Raw genomic sequence first — 13,533 nt, 5'->3', positions numbered from 1 at the left:
CTTCTTCCTTTCAGGTTTTGCCACCATTTCTATTAACTTAGTAATTTAGAGGTGAAAATTGCAAGTCTTGGATTAAGGGTCTGAGCCAGTAGGAAGCAGATGACAAGCACCATGGCTGCACCCCGAGTGCAGGCCCAGAGCTCTTCTCCTCCGGTGACTTCCGCTGGGGTTCCCGGGAAGATGCCCCTTGAGGAATTCACCCGCCCTCACTGAAAGGTCTGGGGGAGGCTGGGATGAAGAAGGGTCTCCTAATTACTCTCCAGAAAACAGCAGCAGTCCCTGACTGGGACCACGCCCCTTCCCACCGTAGGTAGGAGCTTTGCCAACCACACTCGGTGGGGTTCAGACGTGAGTGGTGGAAGGCCAAACTTCCATCTTTGGAGGCAACAGAAATGTTGAAGTTGAGAACTAAAATGAAGTAGGGGATGGAAAAGACTTCAGAGGTCTTTTAGGCCAGTCATTTGAGTGTTAAGGAAACAGACCCACAGAGACTAAATCCTGCTCCAGTCACACAGTGAGGGAACTGGCACAGTAGCTCAAATTCCTTAAACCGAATACTGCCCTGTTCTGCCTGTGGTTCTCTCAAGGGTGTCAGTGAGACTTCCGTGACCCGATGATGGTTCACATAGAAAGGGCAACACAACGAGGATGCAAGACGAAGAGGCACACTCGGACACCAGGCCCTCAGAAAACCAAGCCACGGAGCCCCAGCTTAGATTCAGAAGCCCAGTGATAAGTCAGGGAAGGAAATTTCCTCAATAAAGAAATTAAAATTGAACAAAGACATCAAAGAAAGAGGGCATCCACCTGGCAGTCCGGGGGCTGTGCAGCACACATCCCCTGCCCCCCAACCCCGCTCCCCGCCCCAGTCTCCATTTGCTACCAACTCCTGCTGTCCCCGGTGAGAACAAAAGTCATGGAGGCTCCACAGACGGACAAAGCTGTAGGTGACTTTCCTCTCCGTTGGCCACAGGTGGCTAAAGGACTCATCAGCTAGTTTGGACCACAAGACAGTAGTGTGGTCTTTTTAAAAAAATGTTTTGTTATAATACAAATATAACATAAAATTTCCCGTTTTCACCACTTTCAAGCATACAATTCAGTGGCATTAATTATATTCACAAATGTTGTGCTACCATCACCACCATCCATTACCAAAACTTTACCATCACCCTAAAAAGAAACTCTACACCCATTATGTTTCAACTCCCCATCCCCATCCCCCATAACCGCTAATCTACTTTCTGCCTCTATGAATTTCCATATTCTAGTTATTTTGTTTAATTGAAAGCATAATCTTTTGTGCCTGGCTTATTTCATTCAACATGATGTCTTCAAGGTTCATCCATGTTGCAGCATTATTAGAATTGCATTCTTTTTATGGCTGCATTGTATTCCATTGTGTATATATACCACATTTTCAGCCACACAACTGTTGATGGACATTTTGGTTACTTCCACCTTTTGGCTATCGTAAATAAAAGCTACTATGAACACTGGTGCACAAATATTTGTTCAAATCCCTGCTTTCAGTTCTTTGGGGTATATACCTAGAAGCGAGATTGCTGGGTCATATGGCAATTCTGTGTTTTAACTTTCTCAGGAAACTCCAAAGTATTTCTATAGCAGCTGCACATTTTACATTCCCACCAACAAAGCACAAGTGTTCCTATTTCTCCACATCCTTCCCAACACCTTATTTTCCATTTTAAAAATTATAGCCATTTAATGTCCCCAGTGAGAGCAAAGTTTATGAGGTGGTGTCTCTTCATGGTTTTGATTTGCATTTCTCTAATGGCTAATACTGATATTAAACATCTTTTCGTGTTGTTATCTGCCATTTGCAAACCTTCTTTGCAGAAATGTCTACTCAAGTCCATGGCCCATTTTTTAATTGAGTTGCTTGTCTTTTTGTTGTTGAGTTGTAAGTAGGAGTTCTTTGTATATTCTGGATAATAAACCCCTATCAGATCTTTGTTTTCCAAAAATGTTCTCGCATTCTATTGGTTGTCTTCTCATCCTCTTGATAATGTCAATTGATGCACAACAGTTTTTTATTTTGATGAAGTCCAATTTATCTATGTTTTAATTTGTTGTTTGTGCTTTTGGCATAAAGTCTAAGAATCCATTGCCAAATTCAAGGTTCTGAAGATATTTACATGTTTTCACCTAAGAGTTTTATAGTTTTAGCTCTACTATTTAGGTTTTTGATCTATTTTGAATTAATTTTGTATATGGTATGAGGCAGGGGTCCACTTTCCTTCTTTTGCATGTGAATATCCACTGTTCCCAGAAGCATTTGTTGAAGAGACTCTTCTTCCCCTTTGAGCGGACATTGCACCCATGGCAAAAATCAATTAGTCATAGATGTGAGGGTTTATTTCTGAACTCTCAATTCTATTCCATTGGTCTATATGTCTGTCCTTGAACCAGAGTTGTGTGGTCTTGGGCAGGTCTCCAGAATTCTTGGTCAATGGAGCTAGAAGGAAACCTGCGGATTGTTGGATCCAATCTCTCATTATAAAGAGGAGGGGTCAGAAGACCAAAGGCAGGGGAGCCTGGTAGAGAGGTGAGAGGGCATGAAGCAAGCAGAGGCAGACAGTTGGGAGACTGGGCTTGCATCAAGGTCCAAGACAAACCAGGATGTGACTATGGATAGCTCCTTCACCTCATGTTTCAGTTTTCTTCCTCAACAAGCTCCCTGGCCATGCTGACAACCCTGGACTGAAGAGAGGGTTTGCAGAGAGCAGCTCCACCCACCCTGGGGCCAGCTTTCTCCAGCAAAGGAAAGAAGGAACCTCTGCACACAGACATTGGAGTGGGGGCTCACGTCCTTCCATCTAGCCTCAGAGCCAGAGCTCCTCACACCCACAGGGCACCGGGTCTGCCCAGGGGGCCAGTCACTGTGCAGTCAACCTCGTAGTGCAGGCTCTGGATCACAAGACCTCAGATTGCTCTGGCTGTGCACAGCACTAGCCTATGACCTTGGGTGATTGGCAAACCTACCATTGCCTCAGTTTCCCCATCTGGCTAAGGAGATAACAATAGTGCCTACCCACTGGGCTGCTGAGGAGAATGAAGGAGCTTGTCCATGTAAAGTGCCTGGCATCAAGTACCTGCTCAATAAATGCTAGCCATCATCATCCCCTAAAGGGCAGAGACTTTAAAGCAGTAAATTGATAGGCACAATATTTTTGTAACAAAGGAGGCAGAGTGTTAAGAAGCAATAGGAACTGGACTGGAAGTCACAAAACCTGAATTCCAGGCCTCCCTCTGCATTAGCCAAGCCCAGAAATGGGATGGGTCACCTGCCTCGATCTCTCAAATGCAAAATGGAGACAGCGTCGACCTGAGGAGGTTGTTGTGAAAGTTGCATGAAGTAGTTAACATATGTGGATCTGTTTTATAAACTATATATTTTTAAATATTTTGAAATGCAGAGTTTTAATACCAGACACCAAAAAATAACGGAAGGAGGAAGCTCCACACACAAGCACAAGTTGAACTGGTTCTCACCTAAAGGACCAAAAGTCAGACATGTTGACAGTTCCCAAAGAATGGCAATGGGTAATGGGCTGGTCTCCAGTTCACCCGTACTGCCCCAGGACACCGAGCACTTTTCCGTCTGCCCAGAAGCCCTGTTCCCAGGGGAGCTGGCCTGTTCTACAAGAACAGCTTGTCCCCCACCTCACCGACTCACCCAGGGGTTTACCCAGCCCAAAATGGGACAAAGCCACTGCTGGTGGGTGTGCTTCCTCTGCAAAAGAGCTGGCAGCAAGAGAGAATGAAGTTGTCACAGAGCAAGACCCAAAATGGGGGTTTCCTGATGGGGCCAGACACCCCGGTACAGCCCGGCGTCTTCTCACCTAGATTCTATGAGACTCTCATATCTTTATAATACATCCCCCTTTTGGCTCAGGCTATTTGGCTCAGGTTTCTGTCACTTGCAACCCACAGAGTTCGGGCCAACCAATGAAAATGCATTCATGTATTAAACAAACAGACGTGAAGTGCTTCTGGGCGGCAGGCATTGCACAGGGCCCCAGAGCTACAAAGAGGAAAGGGACACTCTGCCTCTGGTGGGACAGATGCCTTGACAAGTCGTTAAAGAGCACAAAAGCACTTCCTGTGAGAAAGGGTGACACCAGTGCGCTGAGGACCCTGAGAAGACCCTATGGAAGGGGCAGAGACGTCACTCTTGAAGGATGCCAGGAAATGCTGCCAAATCTCCTGACAGTCAGCATCTCCCGGACAAAAACCCACTGTAGGACTTCACATCTCACTTTCTGCCTGCATGTTTTGTCATAAAGCATTCATAGTCGAAGATGGTGAGGCATTCATTTAAACCATATTTAACTGCAAATAACCACCACTCTTTACGAAAACAACTTCCTGAACACTGCCTCTTTTTTTTCCTTAAACTAAATAACTCAGCCAACTATAAAAGTGGGATCCTGACCTTCTTAATGTCCTGCAGAAGAGTCTATTTAATTTCCCTAAATTGGTCTCTGAGGTGACGTAACTAAAACTATAATACTGTTGGCAATTGCAACCCGATGATGCCTAATCAACATAAATGAGCCTTTAATGTGGTTAATGTTGAAATATAGGTGAAATTAATCTCTTCTCCTTTGCCCCTGATACAATATGCAGGGCTGTATAGGATCTGCATTTAAGTATTTAAATAATGAATTATTCAAAGAGAAAAGGAACTGAAGGTACCTGATGCCAGAAATTCATGCCTGTGAATTCTTAATCCATTCTCCAATGGGATTAGCATATAGGACTATGGAAGATGTCCTAATTTTGGAGAGTTTCAGAGTTGATTTTCTTCAGGGCCTGCGCAGATCTAAAAAGCATTAAGCAACAATGAAAACAGATGACTATGAATTTCTGAATTCATAATTTGGTTTCCCGTTTGGGGGAAATGACATTTTTATTTATGGGTGCTTCGCACATCAGGTGGTGGTTCAGATTTGCCTTCCATCCCAGAGGCATCACAATCACTGTGAATGCATTGACACAATCATCCTTATAAAACAGATGCATGAAACGCACAGGGCTATCTGACATAGGACTGATGCAGTAAATTTCCTCTCCTGTGAGTTCCCACCTGCTGGGGCCTAGAGGAGAACAAAAGGACTGGCATAATATGGCTGATTACAGAATCCTGCACCTTTTAACCAGGGTCATCATCTAAGGAAGAAGATGCAACTTTGCTCGATGAATTCCATTCCCTTGTCAGGTGATTCAGCCATGCCGGGTTACAGCATCTCTATGATGAAAAATGGTGGTCCTTTCAATGATCATTTACAGGTGCCCATAAATATGTATTCAATGGATGAATGAAATAAAAACTTATCAGTTATCTTTCCTTATGTGTATACTTTTTTTCCTCTCCTGTAAATGGAAAACTTGTTTTTTTTTCCTACTTCTCCATGCAATGCTTGGAAACTATGATAATTTGGTATTTTCCCCTGTGCCAGTTTGGATATATTATATCCCCCCAAAAGCCATATTCTGTAATGCAATCCTGTGGGGGCAGACGTATTACTGCTGATTAGGTTGGAATCTTTTGATTGTTTCCATGAAGATGTTACTCAATCAACTGTGGGCGAAATGTTTGATTAAGTTTTTCCATGGATATGTGGGCCCCACCCATTCAGGGTGGGTCTAGATTTAGTCGCTGGAGTCCTATAAAAGCTCACAAACAGAAGGAGCTCAAAGCAGCTGAGAGGGACATCTTGGAGAGAAGCTAAGAGCTGACACTGATGCTTAGGAGATGCTAGCCCAGAGTCTGCTCCGGTATATGATAAGACAGGCCTCCCAGGCACTTAGAAAGAAAAGTCCTGGAAGAAAGAACTAAGAGTGCACAGGAGCTGAGAGAGGAGCTGGCACACAACCTGGGATCAGCAGATGCCAGCCACGTGCCTTCCCAGCTAACAGAGGTTTTCCAGATGCCATCGTCCATCCTTCAGTGAAGGCACCCTATTGTTGATGCCTTAGTTTGGACACTTTTATGGCCTTAGGACTGTAACCTTGTAACCAAATAAACCCTTTTATAAAAGCCAATCCATTTCTGGTATTTTGCATAATGGCAGCATTAGCAAACCAGAACATCCCTTTCTCCAATGGAAAGTGGCAAAATAAAGAAAACGGAGCAGAGGCTAAAATGATATTGCCACATTTCTCCATAATACTCATTTCTTGCCCCCTTTTGCAAGTAATCAATAATCATTTATTAAGTGCCCACTGGGGGTCGGTTCTGTGCCAACTACTCTGATTAAAATATCCAAAGCCAGTGCTAATGCTGCTGAAAGTCAAAGCAACCCCCATTTAGGGAGAACTCATTACCCACCCTCAAACTTCAAACTCATTAGGAGGGGCTAGCTACTTGAAAACAATAAATGGGATTTCAATCTTTTCTCTCCAATATCTGGATAAAAAAAACCAATGACTCTCTTAGAAGCTATGTTTGAGTAGCATATATTTTGGCCAGTGGGAGGTGAAGACAAAGATTAAGGTTGAAGCTTTAAGGAAGCATCAAACTCAATTTGCTATTTTACATCCTGGGGCAATTCTACCCTTTTCAGAGAACATGTGCCACCTGTCACCACCCTCCGTAAAAAATGGCTGTTTTCCTGTCCATGTGCGAGGGCAGCTCCACTGCTGCAGGCTGGGCTGTGGGAACAAAGGGCAGAGCCACTGTGGCAGCCTGAGTGTAGACCCTCCACCTTTCCCACACTTACTTCTCAAAAGGTGTTCACTGTCACTCCCGGCCATGGTTCCTGGCTTGCTCTAAGCAATATTAGCTGTGTGCATGTGTGCGTGTATAAATTAATTTTTCAATGAGGGGTTTCAACAAATTCCTGAAATGCAATATTTATCAGCAATATTTACCAGGGGAAGCTGCAGGCCTCACACCGGCAGATAGTGTAGCCTCTGCCCACTTCTCCCTTCCCCCATCCCCTAACCCTATCCCACCCTCCCACTGGGGGGGCAGGCAGGCAGGGAGGATACTTGGGTAGCTGGAAGACCCTCACCCTCAGGGCAGAGCCACAGGCATTTGTGGGAAAGAGGTTTAGGCCCCATGCTGCACTGGAGACTGGTGCTCATTGAAATGAGTGTGGCCATCCCCATGCACCACTTACCAGCAAAGCCGCCTCCAAAGCTCTGTCCTGCTCGGAGTAAGGCTGTCCGTGAACCCCCAGAGGATCTGCTTATTTGTTACCAACATGGTAACCCCAAGATTCTCTCCCACAAGGTGGGGGCGGGGGAGACATGGCCAATTAAGTGATAGACCAACAATTGGTAGGGGCAGGATCCTGAGCTACCACACATAATTAGTAAAGCCAGTTTCTGCTGAAGGACTCTTTATCAGCCTTGTAACGGATGATAGAAAGGGAGATAAAGGGAAATGAAAGGGAGAACTATACACACACATGCACGCACACACACGCATACACACATCCATAAATGAAGACATGTAATATTCCATGAGTTTTCTGAAAGTAAAATAAGTCCCAAACAGTTTACCTTTTAGGAAATTTCATATCAACATAACTTTCTAGTGTCCCCAGCTGTCTGGTAATGAATAAGACAAGGGTTGGCAAACCAAGGCCTGTGAGCCAAAACTGGCCTGCAGTCGGTTTCGTAAATAAAGTTTTATTAGAAGAGGGCCACTCCCATTCACCTTGGTGTTGTCTCTGGAGCCTTTGTTCTGTGCACCATGGCAGAACTGGGTAGTTGCAAGAGAGAATGTAGTCAAAGTTGGCTGCCCCCTGAAATGAGACTGTTGGTGAGGTTGTGAGCTCACCCTCCTGTAACCACCAGCTGAGCCAGAAAAGACAGCCTGCTTTGACGATGGTGGGTTGGACCACACCCAGAACCCACTTGAGCAGCCGAGTCCCTAGGCTGCTTCTAAAAATACATATTCCTGGATCCCACCCAGGCACCTGAATCGGAGTCTCCAAATAACAGGATAGAGCCAATGAGTTTTGTAAACACTGTTTGTTCTCTAGCAGTACCAATTACGACACCTCACCATGCTCCCACCCTTTAGTCTTTCCCAAGTGTCCTCATGCACATCACCGTGTTTAGTTCTCACGGCAGCCCGAGTGTGGGGATGCAATTATTAGTTGCATTTTATAGATGGGGACAGGTGCACCAGACAGTGGGGAGCCAGGACTCAAACCAAAGAGCAGAACCTCTTCCACTGGTCCCCACCACTCTCCCTGACCTCTGGAGCCATGACCCTATAAATTCCCAACAAAACAGGAAAGTAAACCTCAAAGACAGAGCCAGTCTGCTTAGCCTTTATTTAGCTGCTGCACAGGCTTTGGGTTTGGTCCCCACATTTTGTCTGTCACAGGTTATTTATCTGAGTAACTGTTTTTTGCACATGGGAAGGCAAGTTCACTCACTCATTCATTCATTCATTCATTCAATAAACATCACTAAGTGCCAGGCAGAGACCAAGTCAGCTTGACCCCATGGCCCCTGCCCTCCTGGAAGGAGTTGGGGGGAGGATGTTACAAGATGCTTATATGGAAATTTAATTCCGATTGTGATTTGCTTGTCACCCTCCTGCCTCGGTTTTCTCTTCCGGGAATACTCTTCTCCAGGTACCTGCTTGGCTTCTGCAGTGCTTGGAGTAGTGCTCCCCCACCCCCTAAAAAGATAATCCACCAGGAGCCTGGGAATGTGACTAAGGGGGTTGAAGAGTGTCTCCCCAATACTGACGCCCACCAGGAACCTCAGAATTGACACATTATTTGTAAATGGGGTCTTTACAGATGTAATCAGTTAAGAATCTCCAGATGAAATCATGCATTACTTAGGGCCCAGGTGGCCATATAAGGAGAGGAGGTGACCCAGGGAAGGCAGCCACATGAAGACCCAGAGAGGATGGAGTGGGTGCAGGCAACCAAGGAACCCCTGGGGCCACCAGAAGCCGGAAAAGGCCAGGAAGGGCCCCCCAGAGACTTTGGAGCAAGCACGGCCCTGCCGACACCATGGCTCAGACTTGTGGCTTCCAGAGCAGGGAGCAGACACATTTCTGCTGTTTTAAGTCCTCCAGTTTGCAGTAATTTGTCATGACAGCCCCAGGAATCTGAGACCTTGTTTGGAAAAGGTTCTTTGCAGATGCAATTAAATTAAGGCTCTTAAGATAAGATCACCCTGGATTAGGATGTTCGTATCAGAGAAGGGGAGAAGGCACCCAGGAGCAGGCGACGGGAAGAGGGAGGCAGAGGCTGGAGCAACATATCTGCACACCAAGGAACGCCAACGATGGTCGGCCACCTCCAGAAGCCAGGAGAGAGCAGGGAGCAGCTCCCCCTGGAGCTCCTGGAAGGAACCCAGCCTGCCAACACCTGGATTTCATACCTGCAGCCTCCAGAACTGTGAGAGAACAAATTCCTGCTGTGTTAAGCCAGTCTGTGTCCTTTGTTGCAGCAGCCACCGGACACCAAGGCAGCTCCCGCCCTCACTTCATTCATTCACTCAAGTGCCGTCTTCTCAAAGGTCTCCCTGGCAAAGGCCTCTCGTGATCCAATACGCTGCTCAGTTTTTCTTCATGTTACTTCTTCCCCCCAACATCTCTATTTATTATGGTTTTTATATCCACTCTTCCTCACCGGAATGTAAACTTCCCAGAAGCGGGAGCCTGGTTTCATTCGTGGTGGTGGTTGTGGCTCTTCGCATGTGTGTCCTCTCCCTCCCTCCCCTCTCCCCCCCTCCTTCCTGCCCTCCCCCCATTCTGTCCTCCCTTCCCCCTTCTCACTGCTGGGTGCTTAGGGCCTAACACATGCCAGATGACAGAGCCGCACAATGACCACACAGGGTCTGATGGGTGTGGGCACTGGGCATTTTACCCTAAAAGAAGGACCTACAGGGAGCACGTGAAAATATTAGGAAATGCGGGGGTTGGCGTTGTCTGCCTATGTGGCACCAGAGCCCACCCCGGAGCCCCAAGATGCTGACCCGGGCCCCTCTGGTGGCACCATCCAGCCCCCCGACCGCCACCCCATCTCTTGCTCCAGCCCCAGCTCTGTGCAGGCTTCAGCCCGCTTTGGCCAATGGGGAGTGGACGGAATCCAGGTCAGGAAGCAGATGCACCTCACGGGCTTCTAGAAGGATCCACAGACAGAGAACTGGTGGCCCCTGCGGCGGCAGCCCCTGAGCATGTCCTCACAGGAGCTTTTCCACCTTCCCAGTTCCGCTACCCTGGCTCCCCCCTCCCAGGTCACACTGCCCTGGTCAACTTCCTGCTGCAAGGGTTTCTTAAGCCCTGTTCCCCGGGGATCCCAGGCGAGCCTGATCCCATCGCGCCTGCTGCACCCCCCACTGCCTCTCATCTCTGCCCCACTCTACCCTCACACTGGCCACCAGGTGACTTGCCCATCTCCTCGCTGCACCATCGCAGGGAGAACCTGGTTCCCCATCAGGTCCTCCGGAGCAGCCAGCTCAATGCTTCGTTTGTAACAGAATTCCAATGAGCGTTGGCTAAAGGTGAGAGCACGACTGCATCCTCACCTATGAACGAGGAGCAAGGCCTGGCAAAGACCACGAAGCCGCCCTTCGCCAGGACCACTGAGTTGAGCATCCTTTGAAGCACCTGAGTCTGCCTGGCAAGCCCAGGAACCCCTTCCTTGTGTCTAGCCCGAGGCTCGGCCCCCTCCCCACGAGCCCCCCAGTGCCCCCCAGCCAAGGACAGACAAATAAACAGGCCTGTGGCAAGTCACAGAGAGGCTGAAAGCAAATCTGTAGGTTTTTCTATGATTCCAAATAGTCCTCAAAGGGGATGTAAGTCTGAGGAAAATCACCAATGTGCAATGTGTTTTCTTATGTTTTCCTTTTTTTGCCTGCCCTGATTCACTTGGGACAAACCTAAATAGGATCTTGGCAGACTCCACTCCAACATACACACCAATGTAGCATTTTTAAACACATGTTAAAAGCATATAAGGCTGTCTTCTGTTAAGTCAAAACAGGTTGGAGTGGGGCAGGGGTGGGGAGAGTGTACAGAGTCAATGGAGGCCGCACAGCATTTGTCCTCGCAGGCAGGTGTCACTGCTTTGGAAGCAGCAAAAAAAAACTTCTTCCTCAGCAGTGAGCTCAATCTGGCTCTAAAGCTTGCAAGCACAGGGTACCTTGAGGCTTTGCTGGAGCCCCATCTCTGGCAAAGGCAAGCACACAATAAATGTTTGTTGAATGACTAACTGTTCTCCCACTATGGGAGTCTCCCTGAAAGGGGGCCACAGATTTCTATCCAAATAGGTTTGGATATAATTCAGCACATCACACACCTGTTGAACACATTGCATTTCTAGACTGCATTGGAGTTGACCTCATGTCCTGCTAGGAATCCCACAAGGATACCTGAGTGATGGCGGCAGGTGTGTTCTCTCTTGATCACCTGGTGGGGGGACAAATCTCCTGCAGCCCCTCTCGGCACCTGCATGGAGGGGCCCCATGGAGGGAGGGACCACGGTAGGCAGATGAATTCTAGCACCACTGCTGAGCAGCCTGGGGGGTGAGGGCTGCCGGAACCAGGCTGCTGAGCATCTGGGCCAAGCACAACTATCATTTTTCCCCATTTCCTGTGCCCAGGCACCCCAGGCTTGGGGCGAGGCTGCCTCTCCGTCCCCTCTTGTGTGTCCCCCAACTTCTCAGACTTGTAACTCTCCATTCTCAGCGGCGCTGCCCAGCCCATGCTCCTGCCAGCCTCATCGCCGAGGGGATAAGGACCTGGGATTCAGTTTCCCCTCCCTGCCCCGCGGATCACAAAGCACTCCCTTCTCGGGTTTCCAGCACGCTTTCTCTCTCCCAGCTCCCATTTCCCTGATCCCTGATTCTGCATTTGCTAAGGGTTTCTCTGTGTCCCTCACCCTGCACTTAAAATTCAAATTGGATAACAGCCCTATTTTTAAATGAAGGAAACGGCCTTCTCCCGGGGAACTGAAATGAAACAAGGGATCCAAGGGCAAACCAGTCAAGTGCCCCTTTTAAAAAGGACAAAATGGGAAGCCTGAGCATCCATCCTGCCAGCCAATTGCTAAGGCTAAAACAGCTTTCAAATTACAGCTTGAGTCCTCTGAAGAAAGGGATGGCATCACTTTGGTCTCTTTGTTAGCTGGAAAATGAATGGTTCACAGTCCAGAGCCCCCACCCCACATGGCACCCTCCGTGGAGCTTCGTGTCCACACTCCCTTGGCCTCACTCCCAGCAGACGTACAGGTTGCTTCCCCAACCTGCCCGCATGGCAGTGACACTGTTCCTCTTTGCTCTGTATTCGCTCCATAAATATTTTCTGAGCAGCCCCCTCGATGCCAGGCACAGGTCCAAGGGATACAGAGTTAAGTAAAACACAATCTCTGCCCTCAAGACCCTTGAAGTCTGGGGGCTGTAGGGTGGCAGCCTACAAAGCCTGTCTGTGCACTCACAGATATTCTGCTGTCCAAGGGGGTGACGGAACAAACTACCACAACTTTTATTTACACTTACTTCTAAATTTCCATATAGAATATATTAGTACAATACCTCGTGTTCATACTTAATAAATAAAATGAATGGTCCTATATTGGGAGTGCCCTAAAACTACTTTTCTGCTTTGAAGAATGGTCAAACGGATCCACGCTTTTCCAGAGGGCAGGTGGGCCTTCCCAGAACTGGAATCTTTTCCTCCTCAGTGCAGGTGAGGATGGTCGGAGGACTGGGGAGCTTAATAATCCACACTGTGCTGACGACTGCAAGTGGCTCTCAAGAGCAGGTCCTTGGTCCACCAGGCCACCAAGGCTGTTGCGCCAGTTTGAATGTATTATGTCCCCCAGAAAAAGCCATATTCTTTAATGTAATCTTATAGCGGCAGAGATATTAGTGTTGATTAGGTTGGAACCTACTGGTTCATGTGTTTCCATGGAGATGTGACTCAATTAACTGTGGGTTAGACCTTTCATTGGATAATTTCCATGGAGGTGTTACTGCACCCATTCACGGTGGGTCTTAATTGAATTACTGGAGTCCTATAAAGCATTCACAGCAGAAGGAAGTGCTGCAGCTTAGAGAGGAACGTCCTGGGAGAAAGCCCTTTTGAAACCAGAACACCAGAGCAGAAGCCAGCCACGTGCCTTCCCAGCTAACAGAGGCTTTCTGGACACCATTGACTATCCTTCAGTGAAGGTACCCGATTGTTGATGACTTACCTTGGACACTTTACGGCCTTCAGACTGTAAATTTGTAACCAAATAAATCCCCTTTTATAAAAGCCAGTCCATTTCTGGTATTTTGCCTTCTGGCAGCATTAGCAAACCAGAACAACTGTATTGCAAAGGACCGTTGAGAGTCCAGGAACAATGACCACAGGAACCACAAGCCAGCACCTGCTGTCAGTTCCAAACTTTCTCCAGCAGGGTCAAAGAGGGGTCCGGCATCCTCCTTGGCTACATTTTCCTGCTGCTCCTGGGGCTGCTTGTCAACACTCTGGGCACTTGGGACTGGCAAAGCCCCAGCTGCAGGCTCCACCTCTGCTGT

General features: G+C 47.7%; 1 protein-coding gene across 1 annotated transcript in view; it reads right to left on the bottom strand.

Annotated features, from left to right (window-relative positions):
* Positions 1 to 13,533, bottom strand: part of C15H10orf90 (chromosome 15 C10orf90 homolog) — a 375,991-nt gene that overhangs the window by 230,735 nt on the left and 131,723 nt on the right. The gene's annotated exons all lie outside the window — the stretch shown is intronic.

The sequence above is a fragment of the Choloepus didactylus genome, chromosome 15 (assembly GCF_015220235.1).
Source record: "Choloepus didactylus isolate mChoDid1 chromosome 15, mChoDid1.pri, whole genome shotgun sequence".
NCBI lineage: Eukaryota > Metazoa > Chordata > Mammalia > Pilosa > Megalonychidae > Choloepus > Choloepus didactylus.
The sequence above is the reverse complement of the archived record's forward strand: the minus strand, read 5'-3'. Positions and strand labels throughout refer to the sequence as shown.